At 36.3% G+C, this 22,869-nt stretch overlaps 2 long non-coding RNA genes across 2 annotated transcripts in view; one reads left to right on the forward strand and one right to left on the reverse strand.

The window, feature by feature from the left end:
- Positions 1–22,869, reverse strand: part of LOC112611689 — a 568,873-nt gene that overhangs the window by 460,484 nt on the left and 85,520 nt on the right. The window lies entirely within an intron of this gene.
- On the forward strand, positions 10,728–18,121 carry LOC112611690. The gene is made up of 2 exons (XR_003116713.1): positions 10,728–11,326; positions 17,782–18,121. It is a non-coding gene; the product is annotated as an uncharacterized LOC112611690 (long non-coding RNA).

Consider the following 22,869-nt stretch of genomic DNA (forward strand, 5'->3'; position numbering starts at 1 on the left):
CTGTTGAATTTTGTCAAAAGCCTTTTCTGCATCTATTGAGATAATCATGTGGTTCTTGTCTTTGGTTCTGTTTATATGCTGGATTATGTTTATTGATTTGCGAATGTTGAACCAGCCTTGCATCCCAGGGTCCAGTAAGTTTTTTATTCATTTCCATGTGAGACTTCATTAAAACAGACTTTGTGATTTATATTTCTTTATTTTTAATATTTAATTTATTTTAATTTCTATTTTACCATCTATAATTCTAGCAGCATTTTGGTTACAACCACTTAACCAATTTCTAAGAAGTTCTAATCTTTTCCTCACCTTTTTGTCTTTCTCTGAGCTCTCACCAAAGTCACCCTTAATGTTGTATTATTGGCAATGCAGGCTTTTTGTAGTCTGCTCCAAATTTTTCCAGTCACTGCTCCTTAACCAATTCCAAAGCTGCTTTATAGTATCTTTATAGCAGCATCCCACTCCTCAGTATGAATTTTCCCTCTTAGTCTGTTTTGTGTTGCTATAACAGAAAACTTAAGGCCATGTAATTTATAAATAAAAGAGATTTATTTAGCTCACAAGTCTACAGGTTGGGAGTTCAAAAGCATAGCATCTCATAATTTAATTTTAAGTTCTGGGGTACATGTGCAGGATGTACAGGTTTGTTACATAGGTAAACATACGCCATAGTGGTTTGCTGCGCTTATCAACTCATCACCTAGGTATGAAGCCTGCATGCGTTAGCTATTTGTCTTGATGCTCTCCCTGCCCTTGCATCTGCCCACCCACCCAGCAGGCCCCAGTGTGTGTTGTTCCCCTTTTCCCTTCTTTTTATTTGTACTCTTTTTCATTTTGAAATGTTTCTACTTCAATGACTTTAAATTTTCAAATCTTTTTGCTCCATTGTTTAATCTGCCAATAATCCTATCTAGCATATTTTTCATTATGGATTTTTAAATTTTCATCTCTAGAAGTTTTATTTAGACTGTGTTTACGTCTCTCACATCTCTGCTTAACATGTTCAATCTTTCATCCTGATTTTTGAATATGAACTGTTTTAGTGTCCAATTATACTAACTCTATTATCTGTGTAATTTCTATATTAGCTTCCATTGATTAATTTTTCTCCTCATTGTGAATTTTATTTTCTTGCTTTTTAACTTGCTTTGAATACATGTCAACATGTCAGATATTATAGATTATAACTTGTTTAATTTTTACCAAAAATCGCTATACTCCTATAAATATTATTGGTTTTGTCCTGGGACAGAGTAGAGTCAGTTGGAAACATTATGATACTTTCAGGTTTTCCTTTTAAGCTTATCAGTTAGAAAAAGTAAAACATGATATTAGGGTTAATTTTTCTCTACCTCTGAGGCAAGGCCCTTCATTACCTACGGTCCTGTGCATTGTAAGAAATTTTACTCTGGCTGGTGACAATACAAACTATTCCTGGCCCTGTATGACCTTTACAGGTTGTTTGTTCTAATCCTATGGATAAGTCTTTCCCTAGTTTTAGAATGTTACTTCACATTCATGTGTTGATCAGTACTTAGCTGAATACCTGAGTGGCTCTTGTCTTACTCCATTTGTGTTGCTGCAAAGAAATACTTGAGGCTAGGTAATTGACTAAGAGATAGGTTTATTTGGTTTACAATTCTGCAGGCAGTTACAAGAATCATGGCACCAGCACTGGCTTCTGGGGAAGGCTTCAGGCTGCTTTCATTCATAGAATAAAGTGAAGGGGGAAGCCAGCTTGTGCAGAGATCATAGGGTGAGAGAGGAAGCAAGACAGAGGAAAAGTACTAGGCTCTTTTTAATAGTTCTCATGGGAACTAATATAGAATGAGAATTCATTCATTACCTTGCAAACAGCACCAAGCCATGCATGAAGGATCCACCCTCATAACCCAATACCTCCCACTAGGTCCCACCTCCAACACTAGGAATGAAGTTTTAACATGAGGTTTAGAGAGATCAGATATCCAAACCATAGCTGTTTCATTAGCAGATCCCCAAAGTTCTCTCTTGTATAGCTCTCACCTCTCAGAAACTCTGCCCTGCATTTTTAGTCATCTCGTTTACCTGGACTTCCAGCCCTACCTCCTCAACGCAAGAAGTCTATTAAGCTCTTTCTGAGTTCTTACACTTTGTGTCATAGCTTGGAAACTCTCCCAGCAACATGCAGGAGCAATCAAGGGCTTATGTAATTTGATTCCCATATGTCAGAGATTGTTCTTCTTCCTAGGTTGATCCTGAGCTTCTTGGGAAGATAAATTATGTCTATAGTTGTTTCTGATAGAAGAATAAATCTAATTATAATTACTCCATCTTGGTTAAAAGGGGAAGTACCCAGATCACAGTATTTTTTATAAGATTTATTGATCTAAGTCACTTGTATCAAGATTATCAACAGAGTACTTGTTTGATTTGCTGGTAAGTTTATATGTTTGACATCAACTTGTTAAAGTATTTTTTTGTGAATCTATTAGACACTACAAGTGATGTTTTCACAAAGAGTTTTCTTTTTAACTTTTTTCTTATTCTTTCCTTCCTTGTTTCCTCTCTCCCTCCCTCCATCCCTCCTTTCCTCCCTCCAATCCTTTTCTTTCTTTCCTTCCCTTTTCTTTTTCTTTTTTCTTTGCCTTCCTTCCTTCCTTCTTTCTTTCTTTCTTCCTTCTTTCTCTTTTTTCTTTCTTTCTTTCATTTCTTTCCTCTCTCTTTCTCATTTCTTACTTTTTTTCTTTCCTTCCTTCTTTCTTTCCTTTCTTTTTCCCTTTCAAAAAGCTTAAACAAATACCTTTAGTATTCTAGGAAAGTAAAGACATTTGCCAGGTAGGTGCACAACTTAGAGATGACAGGGAGATATGATGTGAGGAATTTAGATTGTTAGCAGCCTGGGGAAGCAGAAAAGACAAACTCCTTATGGTACAGTGTGAGTCACAGACTTTAAAATCAGTAGATTCACAGAATTTAGAACTTGGCTTACAATTGAAAAAAAAAAAATCCATAGTACAATGAAGAACTTTTAAGGGTATGTATCATCATATATGTCACATTTCTGGAGTCCCGACTTCCTATAGAGTGTAGATGGAATCCAAAAAGAGAAGTTTACTAAACTGATTTTGATCTATGTTGGGAAATCTTTTCAAATTTAAAATCTCTCCAAAGTTATGACTTTCCTACTCTTTATTAAAATAGTACCTTGAAAGACAGGAAAGGAATGAACAACTCACCCTTGGCTCTTTTTTCTTGGGAAGGTTGGAAGAAGTTCCTAGTCCTTCTCCCTGACTTTGGTATCACACTATCTCAAAGTACTTCTTTCTCTAACATTGTGCCCACTCCCTACCAATATTGCACACCAGGCAGTTGTCAGGCCGTGCATTCAAACGCAGTGGGAGTAAATACCTGGAAATGATGTGTAGTGAGGCCCAGTGTCTCTCATCCTCTCTTAGCTAAACAGCTATCCTGGGCCTGCTGAGGATTGCTGCCTTTAAGATGGTTTACTGAGCTTCCCGGAGTATTGTTATTGTGTCTCCAATAGGTGAGAGTCCTGAGATCTACTGGGAGGTAAAATGGAAATCATGGCAGTTTATTATTCCATTCATCATGTCATGCTTGTTAGCATGCTGTTTTATAGCCACATTGCTCCACAGTAGAACCATTTTAGTGTGCAAATTCTACATTTTTAGTTTAATTTGCAAAAGATATGATGTAAAGATAAACGAGTCTATGTTTCTCACTCACCAACAGGAATTATCCCCAGTAGATAAAGAGTGATCAATCAAGATAAGACAGAAGTCCTCCCCAATGAATATTAAATATCTTATTTGCAAAGAGGGAAAGGAACTAATGAGCAAGCACTACTAACAAATGTTGAGTTTCATTCAGCTTCCTAAGACATGTTTAAAGAGCTATGGACAGATCTTCATGCTATAAAGGACAATTGCTACTTAGTTTCTTGGACAATCAGTGAGAATGAGGCACATCACTATCTAGAAGATGACTTCTGCGTCATATGCTTCCTGGTCAAAGCCCAGTTGAAACTTTTTCATACTTTTCATACTTTGTCCATTTCAAAACAAATTAATATTATAGAACAATTATTTTGTCCCAATTTCTTAAAACATGAAAAAAGAAGACAGCTTAGGCATCTGATATTTACCTTTGTGATGGGTTTCAAAATTATTGTATCAATCAAAGAAGTATATATTAAGTATCTCAATTTCCTGTGGTAGTTCACACAATGTAAGATAAAAGTGAAATAAAAACATTGCAACTGTAATCTTAAACAATACAACAGTTGACAATAGTCTAATGCTTTAGGTAATAAGTAACAATGATAATATTGAATATATATATATAAAATTGTGATATATTATATATACACACATATATATATAATTGCTGGACACTGTTTTAGGTTTGTTTGCTCGCTTGCTTTTTGAGACAGAGTCTTGCTCTGGTGCCCAGGCTGGAGTGCAGTGGTGCCATCTTGGCTCACTGCAACCCTTGCCTCTCGGGTTCAAGCAGTTCTTGTGCCTCAGCCCCCACTGTACTGGGATTACAGGCACCCACCACCATGTCTAGCTAATTTTTGTATTTTCAGTAGAGACCGGGTTTCACCATGTAGGCTGGTCTCAAACTCCTGACCCTAAGTAATCTGCCTGTCTTGGCCTCTCAAAGTGCTGGGATTATAGGCATGAGCCACCGCACCTGGCCTGTACTGGTATTTTATGTTTTTTCTCTAATTTTCATGGTAAGTTTTAGGTTATGTATAACAATCCTCATCTTATAAACGAAGAAAGTAATTGGTAGAAGTGGTTAAATAACTTGCCCAGTCACACAGCCATTGAGTAGAACAACTGGTATACAAACTCCCAACTGTCTATTGCCCAAGTGTAAATTCTACCACACCACACTAACTCTTCATAGTAGTTGCCTAGGGTTGTTGTAACAAGATATCACAACTTGGTGGCTTAAAGCAAGAGAAATGTATTCTCTCATATTTCTGGAGGCTACAAATCTGAAATCAAGATGTCAGCAGGGTTGGTTTCTTCTAGAAACTCTGAGGGAGATTCTGTCCCATGCTTTTCTCCTAGCTTCTGGTGTTTGTAGGCAATGTTTTGGGTCACTTGTCTCCTAGACATATCACTTCAATCTCTGCCTTTTATCTTTGCCATATATTAAATATGTACATGAGTTTGAAAGCATTTTTTATTAAAAAACTCAAATATCTTCACATGGTGGTTTCTCCTTTCTGTGTGTTTGTATCTCTTCTTTTCCTATAAGGACCACAGTTGTGTTGGGTTAGGACCTACCCTAATATAATATGACTTCATCTTAACTTGATTACATCTGCAGGCTCTATTTCCAAATACAGTCACATTCATAGGTACTGGGGGTTAGGAACACAGCATAGCTTTTGGGGAAACACAGTTCAACTCATGACATTATTTAAATCTGATTTATGTTGTATTCTTTAAATGTATGGTTAAATAGAAAAAGTGTTCTTTGAGACCCAGAATCTGGCAGGTAATAGGTGCTCAATAAATTCACGATGAGTAATACTCCCATTAACACATCTTCACTCAATAGAAGCTTGAATTTAACCCCACATATCTCCTGAATCTATAACTGCAAAGGAAAATTAGAGGATTTTTTGTTGATAGAAAAATTAACTTATATTCCTATAATTTGATACCATTGCATTACATTACTTATTTCAAAATTAATGATTTCAGACAAGACTATGCCCATACAGATCTTATAGAGAACAAACAGCTACACATGTCATTGTACTGTTACAAAAGCAATGGATGATATAAAGAAGAAATGCAACACGTTGGTTTTAAAAAATTAAGTGGCAGGGTACAAATTGTTTTTTCTAATTGAAGAATTAACTTTGACTTGAGAGAATATAACAAATTAAATATATTCATGAAAATGAAAATATTCTCTATTGAATACCTCAGAAAAGCTTATTACACTTAAATGCATTTCGTGAAATGTATCTCCTGGCATATTTTTGATGATTTATAACAATATTGAAGTGTTATATCTTCATCAATGCCTTCTATTTGCTAATTTTTTGTGCAATTAAATATCTATCTGAAGTTTGTTTTTCTTTAAAGATTGATTGGGGCTTCAAATAAAATATAATAGTTAGCAATGTGAATAAAAATGCTTGTTGGATTTCTGATATCCTCAAATATATCAAAATAAAGAGAATGGAAGAAAATAAGTATCAACAGAATATCTACTGTTAAGTAGAAAGGATTATGGATTCAAGGTAATATACAGTACTCCCCAAATCACATTGATCTAATTTTGTAACTCTAAAAATTCAAGGGGTTGAAACTGATAATACTAAGGTGTTTTTCAGCTTAATCATTGTGTGATTAAAGTTTAATTATTCTAATCAAAGGCCATGGTATTTGTCTCATTGGCATTACTTTCTCTGAGAAACCTAAGGGGATTAGAGGGAATAGATAAGTAGATTATGGAAGGTCTTCAAAGTAGGAGAGAAAGAATAGACTGTAGCCATCAACTACAGACAGGAGGATACAAAATATTTGGAGGTCTCAGCAGTCTGCTTAAGATCCAACAAGGCAGGCACTACCGCAAATGACACAGAAAACTTGTTTGTTGCGATTTTGTTTTAAACATACTACACAACAGATGTGCCATCATCCTGTTTTTGTCGGACATCTAAATAAAGAAAATGGATTCTGTTTTTTACTTTATTATCTCAATTTCAATAACCTTAATTTCCTAATTAGGAAATTAATGTTCTAATTATATCAGAGTAGAAGGTTGTTTTCTGTGTTTAAGATGGAATTCACGAAATCATTCCTCCTCCTTGCTCCAGCTGCTAAGGAACAATCATGCCCAGTGTGAACTTCATTGTAATACGAAGGTCACCATTTCATCCCTGGAAAAGGGGATGTTGAACCATGAGGTTTTGTCTAAATAATCTAAGTCATTTGTTTGAAAGTGTCTGAAATCTATGGTTGCATGGATGATCGCTCTGATCTTGTAGTCATAGAAATGGTAAACATATATGAGGAGTGCCCTCTTCAAGGTTTTAGCTTGTCAATGATTGATTTAGATTACACTGAATTCATAGAAATCACCAGTTAAAAGTATAACACAATGAGCCATCTCAACTCTGGAAGTATTTGATTCAACGACTGTGCTCATATTTCATTAGATGATTAATTGTATGAATGGCTGAGAGTGCTAAAGAAAGTAGAAATTGGGGAATTTGTGTCAGAAACTTAGCCACTCCGAGCCTGTGCTTTCCCATATACAATATGGGGAGACTCAAATGATAATACTATACTGTGAAATCAGTTTCAGGAATAGTTATTCATCAATAAGGCTAACTTTCTCAGATCTATTCCAATTATTCCTCATTGCACCAAATGGTGCCATGATGTGAAACATTTCAGTCAATACAGTGGAGACAATAAAATCAGTATGACTTTAATCATAGGTGTATCATAGTTTTCCAGCAATCTGTCTTTCTAGTTTATAGCATTTAATTCATTTCCTACCAGTGCTGATTTGGGCGATACAGTAAGTCTAACAGACTACATTTTCTAGAGAACATAGCGTTGAATGCATGGACTCAGAAAGCATAGTCGAGTTTTGTACCCCCGCAAAGGAGTCACAACCCTGCACATTACAACCTAGTATTGCCAAATTCCAAACAGACATTTATCTTCAGGATCTAGGAATAATATGTCAAAATTATCAAGAATCCTCAGAAATTCCTAAAGTTCTAAGATATTCTATATTTTCATAATTTATTTGCAGATTTTAAAATGCAAAACTATACATTTATTATTGCATATTTTCCTTTAAAAATCTCTAAAACTTTATATAATCCATAGAAGAATGATTTCTTATTGTTGTCACTTCCTATATTTTTAAAATATATAATTTTGGCTTATATCAAATATTCAAGACAGGAAAACACCAGCAAACATAATTTTGATACATTCAGATCTCCGAGCATCATTAAGAATACCACACACAGTCGTGTCAAAATTGCCAACTGAAGTATTTATTTTGCTTTCAAAACTTATTTGCTGGAACATCACTCGTAGAATTTGTATAATAAATATAATGCATATAAACTTATTAATATCTATTTTATTTGCAAGAATCACTCATTGTTTCCAGCAGACAGGCCCATAAACACATACTTACAGCACTAGTTATAAGCAAGAGCAATTGATTATATTATGACCACTTCTCTCTTAGGCACTCCTGTCCTCACTACCAGAAATGTCAACATTATCCTTCCATTCCTAATGTCCTGTTTCTTGCTTTTGCATTTAATGTGGTATCAGCAGATTCTTTTGAATCAGTAAGATCTCTATGCTGATTGTTAAACCTTAAATCTCACAGAATTGTAATACTTTTCCCTGTTTTTCTGACTCCTTGACTCAATTTTCTCAGGATATGGAAAGTCACATAAATTTTCAGAGAAATGCCAGGCTAGAATCTCTATACAGTTACACTGATTATCAGAGCAACCAAATCCCTGGTTTGATCAGTTGTACTTTATGGTCCACAGTAGATTGTTAATTTCATTAAAAGAATATTTTCCTTCATTGGAACTACATATTTGAATATTCCCCTCTGTTAAAACTCTGGGACCCTGAGGATACTATTAGTAAATATATTTTGAGTCAGCTAGAATAGATTCATATCACCTGTATAACAATAAATAGAAACAGTGTTTTATCAGTGCTTAATCATTCAGCACAGTGTATGGTAATAATTGAGTGTGCCAGCTTTGGAACCAAAAACCTTTGACTCAAATTCCTATAATACCACTATCACTTATGAAATCTTTGGGCAGTTACTTCACTGAGTAAAGTAAATTTTAGTTTCCTCATCTGTAAAGTAAACTTTAGTTTCTTCATCTGTAAAAAGAGGAGAATAAATATTTTTTGCTTCCCAGAGATTTTATTTTTCAGATCATTTTATAAGTAACGGGATAGCTAGACTTAGCTCCCTCTGCAGGGATAATCACCATCTTAAGATTGTTATGCAATCTTCCCAAGCATTTTCTTTGTGTTTACTATGTGGTTGTAGCCACAAAAGACATATTTGGCAACCTTTAACGTATTAACATATTAGATCAATGTTATCTTGTGTTAGATATCATTTGGCAGCTTGCTTTTCCTACTCAAAATTATTATTTCTTCTTATATTTATCAAACTTGACAAATGTAGATTCCATTTATTCTTTTTTAGTCATTATATAGTATTCCTTGTTTGGATATTACCCAGTTCCGATGTATTATCTTTGGCGTGCATGTGCAAGTATTCATTTAGCACATAGACTGGAAATCAAACAGCTGGTTGCCAGGTAATATGAATCATCACATTTACTGTTTACTAGTAAATTGCTTGCAGCGTTCCATTTACACGTATTCTCACCAATGTGTGATATTTTTTGCTAATTTTTTTCCCAACTTGATGGGTATGAAATGACATCTCATTGCTGTTTCAATTTTCATTATCTGATTACTGGCAGGGTTAAGCAGCTTTTCATAGTTTACTGGCGATTCCAGTTTTCTCCTCTGGGGGTTGTTGATAGGCTCTGGTCATTTTTCTGTTTTTCTTAATTGTATCTAGGAATTCTTTACACAGAGATGCCACAAAGTTTAACTTTGGCCTCAGCACTCAGGAAAAGATATACTTGGTTTCAGCCTTGGCTTCAGACTTTGAAAGACAGAGTAATAAATATCTTCTTCTTTTCTGGCCCCTTCATCATCTGCCTGTTCAATGGAGGTAGAACCACTCAAATTCCTACAATCTCTAATCAAGACAGTGACATCAGGTATCCAACAAGGTGTAGCCCTCAAATTGGCTGTTAACATCTGAATACTTATTAAGTATTCGTTTTCAAACTTAGGAAAGCAGTCTAGATGTAACTTGGAATAAAAACCTCCATGGGCTTCTTCGGGCTGTTGAAATATAAGCATATTTATGTGTTTCAATAATAAAATGTTGAAATAATGCTGATTTTGAAAGCTGTTAATTTGCTGTACAAAAATTATTAAGAACTTTCAAACAGTTAAACAATATTAGCAGTTATTATGAGTAAGAGAGAGTGCATTAGATAGATAACATTAACAAGAACATAATATCCGTTTTAAGCCAGCAAATGTTTATAAAAATTTAAATGCTAATAAAACAGGAGAATAATAGAAATTAGATTATATCACAATGCTAATCTTTAGAAGCATTAAGAGCTATATTTAATTTTTAGTCATTTAATTCAGCTTAGGCCAGAGTCTTTCAAGAAAAAAAGTCTTATTTGAGAAGTCTTCATATCTTGTGAGGATGAATTAAAAGCGGAATCTCAACTTTGCTACCTTTAAATGTCACGGAGAGAAAAAAACTGCAAAATCATGTGCAACAATATCCATGATAAATCATCTTTGATCTCAACATAACAGAGACTATAAGGACTATAACGACTAGAAGAAAGAGTAGAAGGTAAATAAAATAATTCAAACCATTTTTTTCTCACTTACCAAACTTTAGAAGAAAATACTTTAAGTATACTTTAGGGAAACAATTTCTTATCCCTTTGAGTCTATGTAGGCTGAAATTTTAAGTAATACTGAAATAATGTTTAGAGTTGCCTATGTTAGATATCTGAAGCTTAAGGATTTTTTAAATGTGCCACAAATTTTTTAACTTTTTTTCCTAGAAATTTTACTGATTTTTTTCTGATTTTAATTTATGTGTGTATAAATATCTTAGCGATATTATGACACATCACATTGTTGCAAATGAACTACTCTTTTAGTGCATCAGTGTTCAGAGTAATGACAGTATTAGCCTACACTAGCTAATAGTGTAGAGCAGTAATTTTCCCTGCACCATATCAAACTTTTAAATCCAACTGTTCAAATTAGCAATAAGTAAATTGCCATACTTACTCATTTTTGTAAAAAAAAAAATCAGATTTGATCTCATACCTAAGACATTAAATCTGTAATATTGGCAATCACAGCTAGCCATATATTTGTCATTCAGCCACCATGTGTATTTGGCAAGTTTCTATCCAGTGGATATTTCAAATATCTTTTTCCAGTCTGTTAGTTTACTTTAAAGATTTTGTTTATGACATCTTTTGGGTAAACTTCAGCACTTTGATGATCCTCTTTTATTGTCTTCTGTACCTCTACAGCTACGGAGACTGGCTGTCAAATTTTAATTTTAATTTTAATTCTATTACAGTTTATCCACAATCAATTCAGAACCAGGTCTTCTATGGTGGCTCACAGTTCCTGCACCCTACAATATTGTGGTAATGATGAAAGCTAGCCATCTTGTTAATTACATGTTTCTCGGGCCGGGCGCGGTGGCTCACGCCTGTAATCCCAGCACTTTGGGAGGCCGAGGCGGGCGGATCACGAGGTCAGGAGATCGAGACCATCCTGGCTAACATGGTGAAACCCCGTCTCTACTAAAAATACAAAAAACTAGCCGGGCGTGGTGGCGGGCGCCTGTAGTCCCAGCTACTCGGAGGCTGAGGCAGGAGAATGGCCTGAACCTGGGAGGCGGAGCTTGCAGTGAGCCGAGATCGCGCCACTGCACTCCAGCCTGGGCGACACAGCGCGAGACTCTGTCTCAAAAAAAAAAAAAAAAAAAAAAAATTACATGTTTCTCAGTACTAAATATGGAGTCAGAATTCTCTCACCACCGTGGGACTCCAGGTCCCTCACTGTGGTACTTCTCTTGCTGGCACCTGGAAAGCCTGTTAGAGCACCTAGAAAGCCTGTACCTCTGTTGGGAGTGCACATCTACTACTTGAGTTGCCTTCTCCATATCTTTTATCTTGGCCTACTCCTCCATCGGTCATGTTAAGTTGCCAAATATGGTACCTAGAATATTATAGGTTCTTAATAAGTACTGTAAGAATGAATATAGTTATAATAAGCAAAATCAAAATCTTTATCATCTTATTAAGGAAAAAAAACTACAGATATGATGCAATAAAATTCCAACTGGACAAATGTGTCATTTACTTCAGGACTCTCTTAAAAGCAGTACATTTTAATTTTGGTCACGTTTTTCTGTTAGAACAATTTCCTTAATATTTAGCCAAATTCTGCCTCCTTACCATTTTTCCATCAAGTCCCATTTGTCCCGTGTATGTTTTCAGAGTAAGTATAAACATATTTTTTCCTACACGAGCCCTTCAAGTATTTAAGTATAATCATCTTAATCTCTTCTTTATGTCTTTTCTTCTTTTATCATCTTTTATTACACAATTCATTTTAATTTCATGTGGCCACCTTCAGAGTACATGATATCCTAATTCCTTTTATAATACGTGTCATTTGGAATATAAAAGCATCCCTCTTCTGGCCTGACTGCCTAAGGACCATAGGATTACCATCTCCCTTATTCTTTCCAGAACTATGCATCTTGAAATCCACCTCAGTTTGCACACAGCATTTATCCACTATAATTTGCCCGTTTATGACTAATATCGAGCTTTTGCTTTTTACCTAGCAGTTTGACCATGTCTCTACTGTGTGTTCCTCATACTGTAAACAAGGCTTTAGTTTGCACAGGAGTGTATGAGATCCTCGAGTGGAGAGACAACTCACTGTCCACCTATACATTCCTAAATTCTAATGTAAGGAAACTTGCAGGTCATTGTAAACGCTTAATGACTGAATGACAAATAAATGAGAGACCTAGTTTTTAAATATAAACTATTTTGAATATGTTCATCACTATTTTACCTATGTAACTCCATTTTTCCTCCTAAGCACGGAATTGTATCGTTTTATTGTTGTTCAAAGATCTAAAGTGCACATAATTCCATAAGGACACTCCATAGTTCATGTCACACAATTGTCATTGGCCAAGGCCAGACTTTTCATTTGTTGCTATCAAAATTTAGCATGGTATCTTGGACTCATTACTCCTGCCTCTTGTAATTTGATTCCCTGTGATTAACTGTCTCACACAGCTTTGTATTATTTGCAATTTTTTTAAGCGGAGAAAGAGGATTAAGATACAGGAAACAACAACAAAGAGTAAATGATATATTAAGTAATGAATTGTAAGTTACAGATTTTAAATGCTCGCAGAATTTGGCAAAGAAGTAGAACTTGCACATGTGAACTAGATAAGAAAAGAATAGAATCACTGAGATGTAAGCTCAGTTAAGAAGGCTAGGTGGGATTTGGGTAAGTAGAAAAGAAAGGAACTTGTGAGAAAAGGAGAAAAAAAAAGCAGCTCTGTTTGTTTGCCACAGGAAGTGGGAAGTGGCAAGATAATCATCTGGATAGTTGGAATCAGGATCTCTCCTCTTTCTGATCCTCTCTCTATTAATGTAGATAAAGTAAGAGACATTGTCAAGATGAATTTTGCCTTGTATCTACAGCTTTCTGGTAGACATAAGTTTGCAATTTTAAAATTTATATTAAAATTTATATTAATTTGTATTTAAAATACAATTTTAAAATTTGTATTTAAAAAATACAAAGAGAGAGGGGGGCAGGGCTGGTAGGATGTGGAGTAGTAAAGATTGCTGCTTTTTCTGTTGTTACTTCTTTTTTTTTTTTTTTTTTTTTTTTTGAGACGGAGTCTCACGCTGTCGCCCAGGTTGGAGTGCAGTGGCGCGATCTCGGCTCACTGCAAGCTCCGCCTCCTGGGTTCACGCCATTCTCCTGCCTCAGCCTCCTGAGTAGCTGGGACTACAGGCGCCCGCCACCGCGCCCGCCTAATTTTTTGTATTTTTAGTAGAGACGGGGTTTCACTGTGGTCTCGATCTCCTGACCTTGTGATCCGCCCGCCTCGGCCTCCCAAAGTGCTGGGATTACAGGCGTGAGCCACCGCGCCCGGCTCTGTTGTTACTTCTTTTCCAGGCAGACTCAGCCTTTAAGAGAAGACCTTATTCTGACTTTTCATCCTAATTCATAGTACGTCTTTCTGGAGGTCTAAGGACTTTTCTACTTGCTTCCAATTGAGAAGTCACTCAGATGGCTGACATCTACAAATCTCAAATCTTGTAAATAAATGCATGTTTAGATGGGAGGCTAAAGACTTCATTACCTTATATTCGCTCTTTGTTAACTATTTGCCGCATCCCACGTGACAACACTAGAATTTCTATTTCTAACACTATGAATTGTATAAGTAACATGTTTTTTGTTTTTCAGTTTATATTGACTGATAAAATACATAGGAACTGATTTGTTCCTGTCTACCACAAATATTTATATCATCATATAATTCACTTTTTAGCTTTATTACCTACAGTTCTCTGTCCTCACACTTGTTTTACTTCTCTTCCATTTTTATATCATGGTGCCATTCCCCAATTTAGCTTAACATCCTGAACATCCCATCTGAGAACCATTAATCTAAATAATTTTGTCTAAAACAAGGATGTTAATTTAAACATAATATTTGGCTTACAGCTAAAATAAAATTGGGTAATCAAGTGGCAAATGCTAAACTCTTACTAACATGTAGTTTTAAAGGTTTATTTTATTGCATTGTGTAACAAAGAAATGTGTGCAATGCAACTGCATTGCATTGTATCACACTGTGTGCATAATTTGCAACAGATAGATTATTAAAGTTACTAAAGAGCTTCTACATTGCTTTGTGTATACATGTAGAAATATTTTCAAGTACTAAAATAATAATGGTAAGAATGGGCTTGACATATATATTGCTTTTCAGTTTAACATATTTCTGATGCCTACAGTCAAAGATAAAGATTCAGGATTTTACTTTAAAAATAATGTGATGATGATATAATCAGAATTCAGATGGCTTCCAAAGCAGAAGACTCACATCCAAATTCCCAGTTCTCTCAGAGCGCTGTTGGAGGCATTCAATAACAAACCAACCACAAAAGTGATATCTGGCATTTTTTTAATCAAAAAGTTTTGTGTAGATTTTAGATAACTACAGTCTATTCAGTCTAGTCTATGATGAAGACAGAAATGGACTTTTAGAGGATGTTTTGTTGAGCATGAAATAAATGCAGATGAGAAAACATTTCTAATGTCTACATCTTTCTTTGACTTCTGAAGTGAATATTCCACATTCAGAACAATTCAAAATACCCTTCAATAGTTGCATTGTCTCCATGCAGTGTAAGTGCTCCTTTCCCAGGACAGAATTTTAATGAAAGAGTTAATAAAACTGTATTTTTGAGCTTCCTTGCCCCTGAAGAGATTTTTAGGTTCCGTCAATCAGTTGTTCCTTTACAAAACTGATTTGTAGTTGAATTCTGTGGGGAAAGTGGAAGTTTCAGAGAAACCGTTTTTGGATCAAGCAGAGTTGGTGGCATAGGAGGTGGCATTGATAGAGGCTTCCTGATTGGGTGACTACCTAATCATGGCAGAGGAGCAATATTCTCACGGTGTTTCTGGAAGCTCGGCTGAGAGTCTCTTTCTTTCTGTCTAAACTAGAAAAAGTGAATTTGATTGTCTGCAACAAGAACCCTGTTTATGACAAACTTTTACCACAGAGCCATCACAAATTAATTTATCTGAAACAGTCTTAAATTTGTGTCTGTTTTATCTACTTTGGGATTTCATGTATTACGTTCTCTCCCAGACATGTATCTATATGACTGCTTTCTCACTATACTGCCATTCAGAACTTCATGAGACTCACAGAATAAATTATACCTAAACCCATAAAATACTGACTAAAGAATTAAAAAAAAAATACTTGCAGAGTTATCAGTGTAAGTATACTTTTCTTCTACTACCCTACAATTACAACTTAATCTTTACATTTAAAATGTTTAAATATCACCATTCTCCATAAGCCATAATTATTACATGCACAAGTGGACACAGTTAATGAGGTAATTAGGCTACGATAAAGCAATCTATGAATTAATCAATAATCATTTATGGAGCACTATTGTGTAGCAATCTTGGCTAGGTCTAAAGTAGCCCAATGCTTAGTCCACTTTACAGCATAGTCCACTTTACAGCATTTACTCCAATACATTGGAGTATTCAATATATACAAAACCACAGTTGGGGCAACACCCCTACTAAAAGGAGGAATAGTTGATAGCCCTGGAAAAAAACAAGTGAGGTTCTAAGCCTGGCCCTATCCAACTCTGACATTTTTAAACTGGAAGATATATGAGATAATATTTTGAATACCATTGTAATTTCTAAAATGGCTTTTTCCCAACTCACTCACCTGCAGACACTTCAAACTGCAGGCCTAGCCTAATCCAGTTTTTGAGTCAATATTGGCCCCCCCAAATGCAGAATATTATAGCATCATCATGGAGACACAGTGGGGAGTAGGATTGTCTCCGCTGCCAATGGCCCAGTGCTTGTTGTGTGTAGAGTGAGACTCAGACATCTGTTTGTTTACCAAGCCACAGCCTTCCCCCAAGCATCATTGTATTCAGTTTGGATTACTAATCAGGGTTTCATTACCATCCCCTGAGAGCTGGACCCCATCACTTGGGTTTCCAGCCATGGATGTGACCCTCTGCCAAAGGGCCATCTGGACCTGCGGTGTTGCCATCCACCTGATGGCCCTTACTGCCTCTGCCTGAGGCCTCCTACCACATGCCCCAGCAGGCAAGGCTGGACACCTTCAGACACAGACATTGGCCTGAAGCAAGCCTGAGATAATAACACATCATGAAACATCAAAATGAATGCTGCTAGTTACGCTCCTCAAGGGCCAATCCCATAAAATTGCTAATATTTATTAAGTACTTCTTTTGTGCCAAGCACTGTTCTAAACACTTTGTATACATTATTTCACTTAATCTTTATAATAATCCATAAATTGGAGAGTATAATCATTACCATTTAAAAATATATATAAAGTATGTTTGACGGAGCATGCTTTAGTAATTTACCCAAAGTTTCAGAGCTTATAAGTGATGAGCCAGGTTTTGAGTCTAAACACAAGCTCTTAATGACTAGGTCATGATAATTAACACCTCATCTCCCAACATGTAGTGCTTGACTTCAGCCTCCCATAGGCTGAGATTTTAACCTTCCATGCACACTAAGAAATATATTTATTACTATTTTAATAACATGAAACACGGCAAAAACATGTATACGATACTTTTAAAAATTATCTTTTTTTCTTTTAAATGGCTTTTTAAAATTGAAAATATTTTAGTCTTGTGCATTGTTTGAAAATATTTTGAAATAATTTGTTTCGAAAACTTTGTAAAGTATTTCATAAACTTTCCAAAGTAACAAATCAAATGATGGGTATAATGCATCCTTTTCTGATCTCTGGGTAATGAAGTAAAGACCCTGATTGAAGGCTGGAGTGGTTATCTTGGGATGGTATGTGATCTCAGGAATGTACAGTGTGCTGGTTATTTAGAGGTTTTCCTGACCATTTTCCTAGTTCTTGGTTCTATTCTAGCCATTGAGGTGCCACATAAGTAGAAGAGGATCAGTGGTCATACCACTACCAAAGGCAGACATTGAGAGAAATACTATATTTGTTTGGGTGAACCACAGTGTTTCTTTACTCTCTCTCCCTTCTCCTCCCCTCTACAGACAACTCTCTCCAAATCTACTTAAACATGCAGCCTTCTTTTGGAAGAGAAAGATTCTGATATTCATTAACAATTAAATTAATCTTCAAGAAGCCCAAATAGTGATTATATTTGAATAAGTATTTTAATGGGAAAAATAAGGTGAATACGAACAGATCCAGACAGGAGAAATATTATCCTTTTAGGTCTTTAATTCTTTATGCATTATGTTTTTCTTCTAGAATTTTCTTCCGCTTCCTTTCATGTAATGACATGAATATGCTCCAGTGGATCCTAGGGTATCTTTCACATGAGGTTACCCTTGCCCTTTGGATGTCAGGTGGAACAAAGGGATGGAAGATTTTTTGTACTGGGATATTCAGTAAACCCCTAGGCCTACCTATTGTGTAGTTAGAGTTAGAGAAGCAAATGATGTCCGTGAGGGCCTACAAGGCACAAGAGGATGAAAGTTTAACTTAAAGTTTAGATGCTAATATTCTAGCTAATAATAATGTATGATTGCCTCATGTGCTCTCTTTTTTTATATTTCTCTCCTAATATATAAAGATGGATTTCAAAAGATAGGTAGCCTAGGATTCAAATTCGGATCATCTTTACACTCTGTAAAATAACGGATATATTTTTTAAAACATTGTATTTAATACACTCCAATGCCAAAGGCTTTCTACAGACTCATGTGGAGTGGGATGATGCCCACAATGTTGATAAATTGACAGAATAATATAAAGAACCCAAAAGACATGTGCCATGAATTCTGTAGCCACATTTGGACATGAGTGTGAGCCAGAAGATCATTCTATCTGGGAAAATTTAAATTGGGTGCAAGAAGTATTAGCTAACAGTCAGAACCAAGGTATGATCCAAAGTGATAAAACTTGATGAAGTTGGAAGAAGCAAAAAGGAGAGGAATAAGTGACAGAGAGTTGGTATGGATCCTCAGAGTAAGACAGAAACACAAGTAGTTTCAAGGGCATTTGACAACATGAAGTGCCAGCTATATTAGGGCACAGGAGAAAAAAAAATGTTTTCTGGACAGACTTAATTTCTGAAGTGCCTTCTCCTCTTATACTACCATGGAAATTACAGTGTTCTTCTGCTGTCTCACCACCTTTCACATTAAAAAAAAAAAAAATCATGCCTTTCCTTACCTGTCTACCTAATTAGACATCCATGAATGAGAAATGTGTCTATGTATCTTCAGTTTCTATATGTCCACTACAATCCTCATGCCTGGAATAGGAGAGGTGTTCAATAAATCCACGAACAAAGAAGAAACTGAAGTTCTAAGGTCCAAACAATGTTGATACTTTGTGAACCAGTAGGGGTTTGCCTCTTTCTAATGCCTCCTGGAGCACAAGTGTTCCCAGAATCTGGAGCAGGGTTAAAAGCAGAGATGAATAATGATCCCTATTGTAAAGTTCCAGGGATCCAGATAAGATAACATGCCCCACTCCAGGGAGAATATATATACTTTTTTTTAAGAAGACACAAGAAATGAATAGAAACACTCTAGAATGGAATGCAGCCTGTGTTTGTAAGAGGACTTTAATATTAAGCCCTCAATAAATATTTGATAAACGAATGAATGATTCTGTCCAAAGGGGTTAATCATTAAAATGCTCGGAGGAGACCTCAGCAGGCCCTTGAAGAACATAGCAATTTAAGAAGTAAAAAGGAGGGCACAGGGGAATGTTAGGGTCAAGCCAAACATTGAATTCAGGATGGCATATGGAATTTACTGTAAGTGGTCTCTGTGCTGAGATGCTTCTTACTGTTTGTGCAAATTTAGTTCTGTTAACTTTTCCCAAAACTTCTCTATCACCTTATCTTGGAGCTTAATTCTAACTCTGTCTACTATGTCCATACTCTGGGAATGTCTTCAAGATAATATTATCTTGTTAAAATTTAGCTTCAGACTTCAGGACTTTTACATTCTTGGATGGGGATCTAAACAAGACATGAACTAATCATAAAGAAATATGGCTCCTTCTCCATTATTTTAAACAAGAAAATATTATTGTTATTGTAGCTGTTTGACAAGCAAGGACATTAAACTTGCTATGGATAAGAAATTTGAAAGTTGATTTTTTTTGAGGCAGACAATAAGGAAGAGTGTTTTTGGACATACTTTGCTCAAACCTTTCCTGTGTTTGAGTATTCCACCCAAATAGAACTTTCTCCATTGAGCCATTTGCTGTCCTGTCAGCTAAAAACAAAAACAAAAACAATAAAGCCAAACAAAACAAAACAAAACAAAGAGCAAAAACCATTTTATCTTCTTGATACTTGGCACTTGATGTGTAACACAGAGACTACATTCTTACAATCGGTCAGAAGCAGAACTTGACCAATACGAAACAACACATATCCTAAGGAAACAACATGCACAGATAATTTGCAGGAAGTTTAGAACAACAATAAATTATTTTAATTCACTCTGTATTGCAAAGCTTGTTGCTTTTCATAATGCCTTGATACAACACGTGGGATGAAGAATCTATTTTTTAAAAGAAAGACAGTTCTAATCTCCTGATCTAGATACCGTTTGCTACAAATTTTGTTAACACATTTGCCTGGGAAAAGTTTGCAAACAAAGGCAAAGACAGACAAAGAGCATATGCTAAATTGATCATTTTTGTGTCTGAATATTCACTATTTGAGAGACAAGAAACTGTTCAATCTGATTTGGGTTATGATTATACTGTAGTCCAAATTGAAGTGTCTGTGGAAATGGATTGGGTGAGCTTCTCGGTTGTCAGTCATATCACTTATTCCGTGCAGAGTGAGATGAGGGCACTCATGGGAAACGGTAGAAGTGGTTCTGTGATCTACCGAGACAGATGGGTGTTCCTTTCCTTTGAGGAAGCCCTTCCTGCCTCCTTGAGCAGCTACTGTGGATGAAGAGCAGGGAGCAAACACCCTCTCTGAATTAGTCCATTCTCACACTGCTATAAAGAAATACCTGAAATTAAATAATTTATAAAGAAAAGAGGTTTAATTGGCTCACAGTTCCATGGGCTGTACAGGAAGAATGGCTGAGGAGGCCTCAGGAAACTTTCAATCATGGCAGAAGGGGAAGCAATGTTATATAACTAGAGCAGGAGAGAAGTGAGCAAAGGGGAGGGACTACGTCTTTTTTTTATTTTTATTTTTTGAGACAGACTCTTACTTTGTTGTCCAGGCTGGAGTACAGTGCAGTGGCGTCATCTCAGCTAATTGCAACCTCTGCCTCCCGGGTTCAAGCAATTCTTCTGCCTCAGCCTCCCGAGTAGCTGGGATTATAGGTGCCTGCCACCACACCTGGATAATTTTTGTATTTTTAGTAGAGACTGGGTTTCACCATGTTGGCCAGGCTGGTCTTGAACTCCAGACCTTGTGATCCACCCACCTGGCCTCCCAAAATGCTGGGATTACAGGTGTGAGCCACTGTGCCTGGCCCGGGGCTACAAACTTGTAAACAACCAGGTCTCAAGAAAACTCACTATCAAGAGAACAGCAAGAGGGAAATCTACCCCCATGATCCAATCACCCCCTAATGGGCTCCTCCTCCAACATTAGTGATTACAATTCAGCATGAGATTTGAGTGAGGATACAAATCCAAACAATTTCATACCCTCTCCAATCCTGCCAGTGCCACCCTGGGCCTGACTTGGGGGAGAGTCTCCAGGAAGCATTCCAAGAGCTCAAATTCTGGATCAAGTATTCTCAAATCAAATCAGCAAACACATCTGAAAGAACTGGGCTGGGAGCAGGGTGAGATTTTGTACACGATGCAGCAATATGGTTAGAGAGACAGAATATAAACATGTAAAAATTTAAATAATGAAAAATACGAGTGGCAGTTTAAGACACTAAAAGAAAAGCAAAGTAAACATTGCAGCAAAGAGTGCTGTGCAAAAGAGGAGGAATTCCTGTGAGAAATGACGTTTCAGAAATTGATCCTTGTCACTTACCAAAAACAATTTAAATCATATCTGTCAGTCTTAGCAAGGGATGTAAAGACACAATTAGGTTTGCTCTCAGGGCACTGGATGGAAGATTCTCCCTTTGTTTTTCCCTTCCCACCAGTTTCAATCAGAGTTTTCCAGAGAAACAGAACCAACAGGAAACTAGACAGACAGATAGATAGATAGATAGATAGATAGATAGATAGATAGATAGATAGATAGATAGATAGATAGATAGAAATTAGCTCATGTTATTGTGGGGGATGGCAAGTCAAACCTGTAGGGAAGGCCAGCAGGCTGGCAGGCTGAAAACCCAGGCAGTATCTCTATTTTACAGTCTTGAGGCAGAATTACTTCTTCTCTGGGAAATCTCAGGTTTTTGCTCTTAAGGCATTCAGCTAATGGAAGTCCATCAACATTATCTGTGATAATCTTTACTTGAAGCCAACTGATTATAAATGTAATCACACCTACAAAATATCTTTAAAGTAACAACTAGACTACACCAGTGTTTGACTAAACAAAGGGCACAATAGCCCAGCCAAGTGGATGTGTAAAATTAACAACTGCAGCAACCACAGAGGTTTTCTGCGCGCACACACACACACACACACACACGAGGCAGCTTATTAAGCAATTCATGTGCTTTAAAACATATTTCTGCTCTAAATGACCACAGTTTCTTCTTCTTCATACCATTCTTAACATTGTTATTACTTGCTGTTCTTAATTATTCACAAAATCAATTCCATTGTTTTCATTAGGTTATTTTCCTTCATAAAACTTGTGAGGGTCCCCAGTCTGTTTCTAGATAACATCCACAGATTCCCCACTATCTGACCCCATCCCATTCTGTCTCTCCATTTAACTCCCTGATATCCCTCCAAACCAAGCTTGGACTTCAGTCAGTCACTCTGCCTCCTGCAGCCCTCTGACTTAGACTCTTCCTTGCTTTGCTTTTTTGAGTCTCTCCTCCTAGAGAATCTTCATATTGTTTATAGCTATTGATATTTTCACTATGAATCATTTCCTGATTTGCTAAGCATAGATTCATTACCTACTGAAGCCTCAATGAATGCTTTTCTGATTATTTTTAAGGACTTTGGTTTCTCTTGATTGAATGGCTGAGAGTAATTATTCATGTGTGTGTCCATTTTCTCTCTCTTTCTCTTTCTTTCTCTCTCTTAGCAGTAACCACCATGAAGCTTGAACATCTTTTCATTTTTTCAATGTATCTTACTCAGAGGCCAGTGTGCAGTAGGTCTTCAGGATGTATGTACTTTTAGTATAAACAGAGAAGGAAGAAAGGAAGGAAGGAAGGAAGGAAGGAAGGAAGGAAGGAAGGAAGGAAGGAAGGAAGG

Source organism: Theropithecus gelada, chromosome 18 (assembly GCF_003255815.1).
Source record: "Theropithecus gelada isolate Dixy chromosome 18, Tgel_1.0, whole genome shotgun sequence".
NCBI classification, from domain to species: domain Eukaryota; kingdom Metazoa; phylum Chordata; class Mammalia; order Primates; family Cercopithecidae; genus Theropithecus; species Theropithecus gelada.